This window comes from Nomascus leucogenys, chromosome 14 (assembly GCF_006542625.1).
Source record: "Nomascus leucogenys isolate Asia chromosome 14, Asia_NLE_v1, whole genome shotgun sequence".
In the NCBI taxonomy this organism is placed as follows: Eukaryota; Metazoa; Chordata; class Mammalia; order Primates; family Hylobatidae; genus Nomascus; species Nomascus leucogenys.
In genome coordinates, this window is record NC_044394.1 from 45,610,988 (window position 1) to 45,622,871 (window position 11,884).

General features: G+C 40.8%; 1 pseudogene across 1 annotated transcript; it reads right to left on the reverse strand.

Moving 5' to 3' along the window:
* Positions 1-10,560: 10,560 nt before the first annotated feature.
* On the reverse strand, positions 10,561-11,416 carry LOC100587613 (annotated as a pseudogene). Its single transcript, XR_001115080.2, has 2 exons — positions 11,316-11,416; positions 10,561-11,231 (listed from the first exon to the last, which is right to left on the reverse strand). The product of XR_001115080.2 is annotated as an immunoglobulin heavy variable 1-18-like (transcript).
* Between the last annotated feature and the right edge of the window lie 468 nt (positions 11,417-11,884).

Consider the following 11,884-nt stretch of genomic DNA (forward strand, 5'->3'; position numbering starts at 1 on the left):
ACCCATTGGCCATGTAAGAGTGTTTTGTTTAATTTTTGTGTTTATATAGTTTTGAAATTTTCTCTAGGCTGGGCAGTGGCTCACGCTTGTAATCCCAGCACTTTTGGAGGCCAAGGCTGGTGGATGACTTTAGGTCAGGAGGTCAAGACCAGCCTGGCCAACATGGTGAAACCCTGTCACTACTAAGAGTATAAAAATCAGCTGGGCATGGTGGCAAGCACCTGTAATTTCAGCTACTTGGGAGGCTGAGGCAGGAAAATCATTTGAATTTGGAAGGCAGAAGTTGCAGCGAGCTGAGTTTGTGCCACTGCACTCCAGCCTGGGCAATAGAGCAAGAGTCCATCTCAAAAAAACAACAAAAAAAAGAATTTCCTGCAGTTACTGATGTTTAGTTTCATTTCATCTTTAATCAGATAAACAGTTGGCATCATTTTATGTAAAAATTTTGACACATGTACTGTATTAACATATGGTCAATCCTGAAGAATATTGCATGTGCTGAAGAAAAGAATATGTGCTCCGAAGTTGTTTGGCTCAATGTTCTGTAAACATCAGGTCCATTTGGAATATAGTGCAGTTTAAATCCAATGTTTATCTGTTAATTATTGGCTAGATAATCTATCCAATGCTGAGTAATGTGTTAAATTATCCAAGTATAATTGTATAAAGTTAGAATCTGTCCCTTACTGGCCGGGCGCGGTGGCTCACGCTTGTAATCCCAGCACTTTGGGAGGCCGAGGCGGGCGGATCACGAGGTCAGGAGATCGAGACCACGGTGAAACCCCGTCTCTACTAAAAAATACAAAAAATTAGCCGGGCGTGGTGGCGGGCGCCTGTAGTCCCAGCTACTCGGAGAGGCTGAGGCAGGAGAATGGCGTGAACCCGGGAGGCGGAGCTTGCAGTGAGCCGAGATTGAGCCACTGCACTCCAGCCTGGGCGACAGAGCGATACTCCGTCTCAAAAAAAAAAAAAAAAAAAAAAAAAAAAAAAAAAAAAAAAAAAAAAAGAATCTGTCCCTTACTATGTAACATATTTGCCTTATATATTTGAGTTCTCAGGTGTGGGTATATATATATATATATATATATATATATTTACAATTGTTATCTATTCTTGCTCCATTGATCATTTTTTGTTATATAATGTCCATTTTGGCCTCTCTTTATAGCATTTGACTTGAAATTTGTTTTGTCTGATATAAGTGCTCATTATTGGTTTCTATTTTTGTAGCATATCTTTTTTTCCCCCATTCACTTTTAGTCCATGTGTAGATTTTCAGATGATGTCAGTCTTTTGTAAACAGCATAGAGTTGGGACTTAAAAAAATCTATGTGAACAGTATATTTTAATTGAGGAGTTTTATTTATTTACATACAAGGTTATTTTGAATCTCTGTTTCTATGCCTTCCATGTAGAACTGTGAGTCAGTTAAACCTCTTTTCTTTGTAAGTTACCCAGTCTTCGGTATTTCTTCATAGCAGTATGAGAAGAAAAAAATGCACTCTTTTGGTACCACAGAGAGTAAGGCACTGCTATAAAGATACCTGAAAATATGGAAGCAACACTGGAACTAGGTAAGAGATAGAGGCTGGAACAGTTGGCAGGGCTCAGAAGAAGACAGGAAGATATTGAAAAGTTTGTAATTTCCTAGAGACTTGTTGAATGACCTTGAAGAAAATGCTGATAGTAATACGGACAATAAAATCCAGGATGAGGGGGTCTTAGATGGAGATTAGGAACTTTTTGGGAACTGGAGCAAAGGCGACTTCTGCTATGCTTTAGCATGAAGACTGGGAGCATTTTGCCTCTGCCCTAGAGATCTGTGGAACTTTGAACTTGAGAGAGGTGGTTTCGAGTATCTGGCAGAAGAAATTTCTAACCAGCAAAGCGTTCAGGGCAAACAAGAGCATAAAAGTATGGAACATTTTCGCTGATGATGCGATAGAAAAGAAAAACCAATTTTCTGGGTAAAAACTCAAGCATGCTGCAGAAATTTGCATAAGTAACAAGAAGCCAAGGGCCAATCACCAAGAAAGTGGGGAAAAATGTCTTCAGAACATGTCAGAGGTCTTCACGACAGTACCTCCAATCACAGGCCAAGAGCCCCAAAAGGAAAATAATGGTTTAATGTGCCTGGTCCAGGGCTTTCCTGCTCTGTGCAGTTTTGGGAAATGGTGCCTTGAGTCCCAGCTACTTCAGCTCCAGCTGTAGCTAAAGGGGGCCAAGGCACAGCTCAGGCCACTGCTTCAGATGATGCAAATCCCAAACCTTGGCAGCTTCCCTGTCATGTGGAGCCTATGGTTGCACAGAAGTTAAGAATAGAGATTTGGGAACCTCCACCTAGATTTCAGAAAAATGTATGGAACTGTCTTCATGTCCAGGCAGAAGTTTGCTGGTTGGGGGGTAATGTAGCCCTCATATAAAACCTCTGTTAGGGTAGTGCTGAAGAGAAATGTGGGGTTGAAGCCACCATACAGAGTCCTCACTGGGTCTCTGCCTAGTGGAGCTGAGAGAAGAGTGCCACTGTCCTCCAGAACCCAGAATGGGAGATCAACTCACAGCTTCCACTCTGAGCCTGGAAAAGCTGAAGACACTCAACACCAGTCCATGAAAGCAGCTGGGAATGGGGCTGTACTTTACAAAGCCATGGTGGCAGAACTGTCAGAAACCATTAGAGTCCACCTCTTCCATCAGCCTGACCTGGAAGTGAGATGTGGAGTCAAATGACATTATTTTGGAACTTTAAGGTTTAATGACTGCCCTATTGGATTTTGATCTTGAACGGGCCTGTAGTTCCTCATTTCAGCCAATTTCTCCCATTTGCAATGGCTGTTTTTCTCAATATCTATACTTACATTGTATCTAGGAAGTAACTAACTTGCTTTTGATTTTACAGGCTCATAGGTGGAAGGGACTTACCTTGTCTCTGATGAGATTTTGGACTTGGAGTTTTGAGTCAGTGCTGGATTGAGTTAAGACTTTAGGGGACTGCTCCACTCCAGATTGTTGACAGAACAAGACTCAGTCTCAACAAAAAAAAACAAAAAACAAACAAAAAAAAGACTTTAAGGGACTGTTGAAAAGGCATGATTGTGTTTTGAAATGTGAGGACATGAGATTTGGAAGGGGCCAGGAGAAGAATGATATGGTTTCTCTGTGTCCCCACCCAAAATCTCATCTTGAATTATCATTCCCATAATCTCACATATGAATACTGGGACCCGATGGAGGTAATTTAATCACGGGAGTAGGTTCCCCCAGGCTGTTCGTGTGATAATGAGTGTGTCTCACAACATGTGATGGTTGTATAAGCATTTGGCATTTCCCCAGCTTGCAATTTTCCATCCTACTGCCTTGTGAAGAAGATGCCTCGCTTCCCTTTTCCCTTCTGCCATAATTAAAAGTTTCCAGAGGCCTCCCCAGCAATGCATAATTTTGAATCGATTAAGCCTCTTTTCTATATAACTTACTCAGTCTTGGATATTACTTCATAACAGTGTGAAAACTGACTAATACAGAGTTTTCTTCTAATATTTTAAAATGATACATTTAGATTAATATAACTATGTATTTATTTTTAAGATGGAGTGTGACTTTGTCACCCAAGCTGGAGTGCAGTGGCATAATCTCAGCTCACTTCACCTCTGCCTCCCAGGATCAAGCGATTCTCCTGCCTTAACCGCTGAGTAGCTGAGAATAAGGACACGTGCCACAACGCCCAGCTAATTTTTGTATTTTTAGTAGAGATGGGGTTTTACCATGTTGGCCATGCCAGTCTTGAACTCTTGACCTCAGGTGATCTACCTGCCTCGACCTCCCAAAGTGCCAGGATTACAGGCCTCAGCCACCATGCCTGGCCAAGATTAATATAAATATGTAATTTAATGATGTATTCGAAACACTCATGGTCACACAAACACATACATATACAACAGCCCAGCAAAGACACATACATGTGCCCATGCAAAAATGCATGTATATATAAACATCACACCAACACACCCATTTGTTTCATATTATTCTAATTATTTAATTGAATTTAAATTTTGCAGTTTGAGGTTGTAGTACAAAATAATGTTTTTCTATGTGTATGTCTGCCTATTCTAATATTAAAAGACAAATATATTTCAATTCGTGTTTTGGTAAAACTGAATGTAAATGCAATTATTGGCATATATGTTATTTAAATGTATAATGGTATTTAATTTTAAATCAGTCTGTTATTAATAAATAGAATAATAAGACAAACTTCACTTTTTAAATTGTATTACATTATTTGTTGAATTAACATTATGGTTTTAAACTAGGCAGGATAAATTTTTTTTTATTTGAAAAGTTGTGAAAAAACATTTTATGGCATGAATATTCAATACAAACTCTAGTCCTTATTTGCCAATATCCTTCATAATAGAGAACATCCAGCAATATGAAACTGAACCCAGCCCATGCTTTCCAGGAGTCACTCACAATGGCAACTTCCTAGAGGGTGGTCAGAGAGTGTGCAAACACATGGGGATTTGGGCTTCATCATCAAAGCACTAGTGAGCCCCAGGGCTGAGCACGCAGAGGGCAGCAGTAGCTGTGGAGCCCACTCTGCAGTACTTAGGGAAAGGAGGGGATTGGATGGGGGTGATGTCTGCAGGACCCTAGAAAAGGGTGAGGAGGGCAGATAATCTGCAGGTAGATGAGTATATTCTAAGAATGGTCATCCTCCTAAACTCAGTTGGCTTCAGTGATTATGAAGAGAAGAGAAGTGATTCACCACACATGGAGGATGGAAAGTAAAGGGACTTCCTGTTTCCTCCCTGGAGACTTAGGAAGATAAAAGGCTTTCAAAGAAGAAAGGAAGGTGAAGAAACAGTCTGCAAAACAGGACATTAGAAGCCAACCAAAGTGGAGAACAAGAGCTTTTAAAGTGCTGTTTAATTTCCACAAACAGTAGATAAAACAAAAAGAAACAAAACACCATGCATATGCTGAGTTAAAGTAAGAAAACATATGCAATTGTTTGACTCTTACAGCACATAAACACAAAACTCTATTATTCGGGGAAACAGAGTTTGTATTGAGGATTTGCGTTTTTTAAGACTGGGTCTCACTCTGTCACCCAGGCTGGAGTGCAGTGGCACAATCACAGCTCACTGCAGCTTCAACCTCCCAGGCTTAGGAGACCCTCAAGCCTCAACCTTCCAAGTAGTTGGGACCACAGGTAGCACTACGCTCAGCTATTTTTTTTTAATAGAAAGGATCTCACTATGTTGCCAGGCCGTTGTAAAATTCCTGAGCTCAAGTGATCTGCCTGCCTCAGCCTCCCGAAGTGCTGGGATTACAGGTGTGTTTTTTTAAATTTTACTCTTTTAATGATAGTATTATTTCAAATGAATATAATATATAAAGAATCTATTTTAAAAATTGTACTGAGAGATCATTGCTAGTGTTATTCAGAAAATATGCAACATTAAAAGTTGAATTAAATCCCTGTTCTAAGTTAATGTTTTGTAGATAAAAGAATCCATAGAGTTAAAAGGAAGAAATGGTGAGAGATCCTGGGAAAGGCTTTTGCTTGACCAGGTCAAGAATCACCAGAGTTGAAAAGGAAACCACAGCCTCCCTGCTTCCTGATGTGGAGCTGCTTCCTAAGAGAACCCTCGTGAACTGAGCACCCCCTGGTGTCCTGAGCATCCCCTGGTGGTTCTGAGTGCCCCTTGGTGTCCTCAGGGCCCCCTGGTGTTTCTGAGCACCCTTTGGTGTCCTGAGCGCCCCCTAGTGGTCCTGAGCACTCCTTGGTGATCCTGAATGCCCCCTGGTGTCCTCAGCGCCCCCTGGTGGTTCTGAGGGACACTGGTGTCCTGAGCACCTCCTTGTTTCCTGAGCGCATCCTGGTGTCCTGAACGCCCCCTGGTGTCTGGAGCACCCCCTGGTATCCTGAGCACCTCCTGGTGGTTCTCAGTGCTCCCAGCTGTCCTGAGCATCTCCTGTGTGCCTGAGTTTGCCTCTGTTGTCCTGAGCCCACCTTTGTTGTCCTGACCACCCCCTCGTGTCCTGAGCGCCCCCTGGTGGTTGTGAGCAACATCTACCATGCAGTTCCCTTCTCTCTCCCTGCAGAGATTTTTGTGTCTGGGCTCACACGGATGGATGTTCCCTCTCCTGTGTCCCTCACCGTAATACACAGCCTTGTCCTTGGCTTTCAGGTTGGTCATTTTAAGGTAGACTGCACTTGAAAGGGCGTTGTTTGGGACTGTTAATTTACTTGTACTCATGGAGAGTAACCCTGAGAACTTCCACTTGTTCACTCACTGTTGCCACCCACACCAATCCCTGTCATGAAATCTGCTGGACCAAGCTCATGCTTTAGTCAGCAAAGGTGAATCCAGAGGCTTTGCAGGAGAGTCTCAGAGAAACCCTGGGCAAACCATTTTCCCTCTGACTCCACCAGTGAACTTCACTCAGGACTTCTGCAAACACAGAGGAAGCCAACTGAGAAGAGCCCATGAGGAGCAGCCATAGCTGGACCTGATTCACAAGGGACTGTAATATTGAGGGTGATGAGAAGGGAATCCCGGATCAGTGCAGACCCCATGGTGTGGACACTGAGGAAGGGAACATACATGGGGTGGCTCCTCACAAGGCCTGAAAGAACGGGGATGAGCTGCCTTTCATGAGGAGGGGAGCGGACACATTTCCATGTCTTTCTTTTTGTGGTCATGTGTGCACAACTCAACATTGCTCATCCATCCTCTGGTCTGCATTTTAGGGAGGCCAAGGTCAAAGTATTCCTGGGTCTGGATGCACAGGGTTAATCTGCCCATTACTCTTTCTTATTCTCTAATGTGGACACTGCTGAGGAATCTTCATAGTTGCAAACATTATCAGCAAATAAGTCCAGTAAGAACATGAGAAATATATTTCCAGTGAAAATGGACATCTGTCAGTAATCAGTGCATTTGGAGCTGCAAACTGCTGTTCTTGACAATAAGGCAAAGTTAAATTAGAATGCAAAATTATAATTACAATCCAAAAAATGCATTTCAGGGCTGGGGTTTATAATTATCATTATCTTGAGATCATTTTGCAACAAAGAGTTCAACATTAGATATATGTACTTGTCTAAGGAAAAAGTTAATGTGGAAATGTGTGTACATATCTGAGTGAACAGTTCTCGTGGAGACATGTCTGCTTGTTTGAGACAGGAGTCCACATGAGAAAATGTCTTTTTTCTGAGGAAAGAGTAAATGTAAGGACATATGTGGTAGTCTGAGGAAAGAGTTCATGTGAGGACATGTGTGTTTGTCTGAGGGAAGAATCCACATGAGTAAAGGTGTGTTTGTCTGACAGAAGGGTCCATATGTTGACAGGTGCGTGTACACATCTGAGGGTAAATGCTCATTCAGGGACAGCATATGCCTGAACTGAGCTGAAGTTTGGGGAAAATCTTTCTCAACCAAGGAAAGAAAATAATCTTCTGGGTTATTTGCTTGTCATTAATAAAAAACCTGGCTAATGTAGAAAATTGATTTTTTAAAATAAAAGGTCTTTAGTGAATGGAAACATCTTATATGAAAATGAGGAAAATTATTTCATTCTTAGTTTCGTGCATCTCCTGACATCCCCACACTCATAAATATGTTGTTAGATAATTTTATACAGTCTGCATTTAATCCAAGGTTTAATGAACTGCTAAATATTTTTTAAAAATTGTATATATTTGGTTTTGTATTTTTATCACAAAATTAAGATCTTAGCCAAATTAATTGTGTCATATCTCAACCATTGCATATGACTAAATACAGTTTTACTCTTCTTAAACAGTGCATTTTTTGCTTATTTTATACCCACTTCTCTAAATTCCTGGAATATCCTCTATCTGTTTACTTGGCTATAGTTTGGGCTTTTACTGAATTTCAAATAAATGAAATTATACAGTGTAATTGAAATGACTTTACTGAAGAAAGTTGAAAATGAAATTACTGACCTAAGTAACTTTGCAAATGAGGAAATTATGTATTGCGGGATCTGGCCAGCAGCCCACAATGCAATGGGGCTCTCTCTTTGTTCCCAGGATTGGCAGGTTGAGAAATAATAGACACACACAAGACAATGAAAGCTGGGTCCAGGGGGGTCACCACCTACTGGTCCCACAGTGCCAACAATGCACTGGATGTACCAGCATTTATTATTAAGTTTAGTGAGGGTGGGGGTAGGTTAGTGAGGGATTTAGGGTCATTTGATTATGAGGTGAGATGGTGACATGGGGATGAAGTAATTCTTTAATATAACATTTGTATGTAGAAGTACAGTATACAGAGATAAGAATTTACAATATAGTGTGTGCGTCAGTAATTTTTAACAGAGCCTTAAAACAGAAACCAATCTTTCCATAACCTATGATTAGCAAGGTATTAATCAGCAGTAACAACTGCAACAAAAGCTGGTTACAAACAATCCATGGAAACAGGACGTGAAGCTAGACAACCGGTTAGACCAGAAATTCTCAGAAGGGAGTATGCCTTAACCCTAAAGAGGCCTAGAAGAGCCATGGCAAGATGAGGGTGTTTATAGCCCTATCTTATCCATATGGACAGGTGCCCCCCATAAGTCCGTTTATAGGCTCTCCACAAGGGTCGCATTTGATTCCCAGGGCTATGAATATCTGCTTTTCGGGGATAGGAATCTTGGTGATGTGAAACCTCCCTGATTGCACATCCATTCGTAGGCTCTCTACAGGGGGAAGTACATCACACGCTGTTGGCTCGTTCTGGCAGTCCAACCTGGCATTGTCTTTACACAATCCTGCATGCAATTTTGTATTTACAATAATCAGGAGCATTTCATCTTTTATTCCATAGCAATAGTTTCAGGGGGTCTCCCATTATGTAAGTTTAAAGTGTAAAGAAATTGCACATAAGCACTCTATTCTAGTAGATAAGCATGTTTCAAGCAAGGGTACCACTTTATGTTTCTGATACTGCTACGTATGTTTCCTAAAATTGTGCAGCTAAATAATAAAATGGCACACGGTGGTATGGGGTTCCTCACTTTGCAGTGGGTGGTTATGGACACTCAAGGAAGGAAGGGTAGAGAGGTCCATGTAGTAACATTGTTGGCTGGAGACACCAGTGTATTCTCATTTTCAAGTTAATAAAGTTACAGAAGATTAGATATATAAATAGTTTCAATGAGTCCACAAACATGGGTTCATATAAACATGCACATTTACTAGGCCAGTTGGTGGAGATGTCCTAGAAGTACTTATACCACATTAACAACACACAGAGCCAGTATCACAATTTTTTATTTAATAACATTCTTTAACATCAGAAACAAGCAATATTTAACAATATCAGTGATTTTATATATATATATATGAAAAAGGTAATATGGAAAATGAGCTTAGAATTTATTGTAACATCAAGAAACAAGGAAGTGTTCAAACACAAAAGGATGAGGTGTGCTGTAAGGATGCAGAATCCAGACTAAATGAGCTCCCAGCACCTAATAAAGTTGTGGCAATTTGAACAATAAAATGAATAATGTAGCATGGATCTTCTTCAGAGTATGAAATAGACATCCATAAACCAATATGGATACTAATAGATCATTAAAGAAATAATGGGAAGAAGAACACATCTCCTTACAGAAGTATTCCAAATATCTCAGGTGGATAGTCTTCCAATCAAGTAGGTGAAGTTTAAACACTCATAAGTTGATTGTGGACTAAGAGTAGAGACATGCAAAAAAAATCACTATTAGTGTATTTTATAATGATATTTCAGATATAATGTCAAAGACATGATCTTTAAGGAATAAAATTATACATTTTTTACCTAAATTTTTAAACACACACACACACACACATTTTTCCACAATACACACTGATAAGGGAGACAAAGGCAACTACAGACTTGGAGAAAATACTTCCAAATCACATATTTGTTAAGTTAATTATTTTAATTTGTTAAAAGATTTTTATAATCAATATGCAAGTATACTTACAAGTAATCAAAAGAAAGCAATGCAGTTAAAAATGAACCAAATATCAAGAGAGGTATCTCACCAAAAATTATATGAAAATTATTAAGTATGAATTTTTTATTAGGAACATGTGCATTTAAACAGAAATTAGATGCCATTACTCACCTATTAGAATGGTTAAAACACACAATTCTCATAATGATAAATAGCAATATGAATGTGGAAAACCAAGAACTATCATGCATTGATAGTGGGAATTCAAAATGCTACATTCATGAAATGAGATATTTTTGGTTCTTTTTTTTTTGAGACCAAGTCTGGCTCTGTCGCCCAGGCTGGAGTGCAGTGGCGTGATCTCAGCTCATTGCAAGCTCCGCCTCCTGGGTTCACGCCATTCTCTTGCCTCAGCCTTCCAAGTAGCTGGGACTACAGGCGCCCGCCACCACGCCCGGCTAATTTTTTGTATTTTTTTACTAGAGACAGGGTTTCACCATGTTAGCCAGGGTGGTCTTGATTTCCTGACTTTGCAGTCTGCCCACCTCAACCTCCCAAAGTCCTGGGATTACAAGCATGAGCCACCGCGCCCAGCCTATTTTTGGTGTTTTTTAATAGATAAAAAGGTAGAGTTAAAATGTGAACTTGTGTCTGTGTTCCAAAATATTTACAACACTGATTCAGAAATTGATGTTTACAAAGATACCTTCAGAGGAAATTCTATATCAGCTTTATTCATTTGATTCATTCTCCAAACCCTGAAATTTGCTTACAGAATAAAGGTATGAAAAATCTCCCAAATAACTAAAATTTCTCAAATACACATTTATATTGTTCCTTCTTGTTAATGACTTAATATCATTTTCTAAGAAAGTCTTCAATCTAATAATCTTTGTCATCTCCTCTATGCCAGCACAGCTGCCTCCTTCCTGGGGTTTTTGACACTCTCAGGATGTGGGTTTTCACACTGTGTCTCTCACACAGTAATACACGGCCGTGTTCTCAGATCTCAGGCTGCTCAGCTCCATGTAGGCTGTGTTCGTAGGCATGTATGTGGTCATGTTGACTCTGCCCTGGACGTTCTGTGCATAGCCTGTGTTACCATTGCCAGCGATGATCCATCTAATCCACTCAAGGCCTTGTCCATGGGCTTGTTGCACTCACTGCATAGCAGAGCTTGTAAAGCCTTGTAGGAGACCTTCACTGAGGACCAGGCTTCTTCACCTCAGCCCCAGACTGCACCAGCTGCACCGGGGAGTGAGCACCTGTGGGGAGGACACAGAAGTGGATGAAGCCCCTTTGACTGGACTTAATCCCCTTCTCATCACTGGGACCTGGGAGCCCCTTACCTGTGGCTGCTGCCACCAAGAAGATGACCCTCCAGGTCCAGTCCATGGTGAGGAGCCGTGCTCTCAGGGGATTCTCTAGAGGAGCGATATGGTTGTTGGGTGATGCTTTCAGAGCACAGACATATCCATATTTACCTCAGTGGATCTCAGGTTATTTGCATATTCATGAGATAGAGCATTTCATAGCTCAAAGTTTGATCCATGATAAGAAATGGAAGCTAAATGACATATCAGCCATACAAGAGTGTGATACTGATGTTCCATGCCCTAATCCTGCTTCTGGACATGCATGCCTTGCTCTATTTATGAACGTTTGTGGACAGAGGTTCTTGCACTGAGGAATATGCCCCCCTCAGAACACGTTTCTCACACATTTCTCCCATCTGAAATGGCAGCATTTATCTAATGCCTGTACCCCCATTGTTTCTTGGAAGTAACTGACTTGTTTTTCATTTTACAGGTTCTTAGATGGAAGGGACTTGCCTTGTCTCCAATGTGACTTTGGACTTGGACTTTTGAGTTAATGCTGACATGAGTGAAGATGCTGGGGTACTGTTGGGAAGGCATGA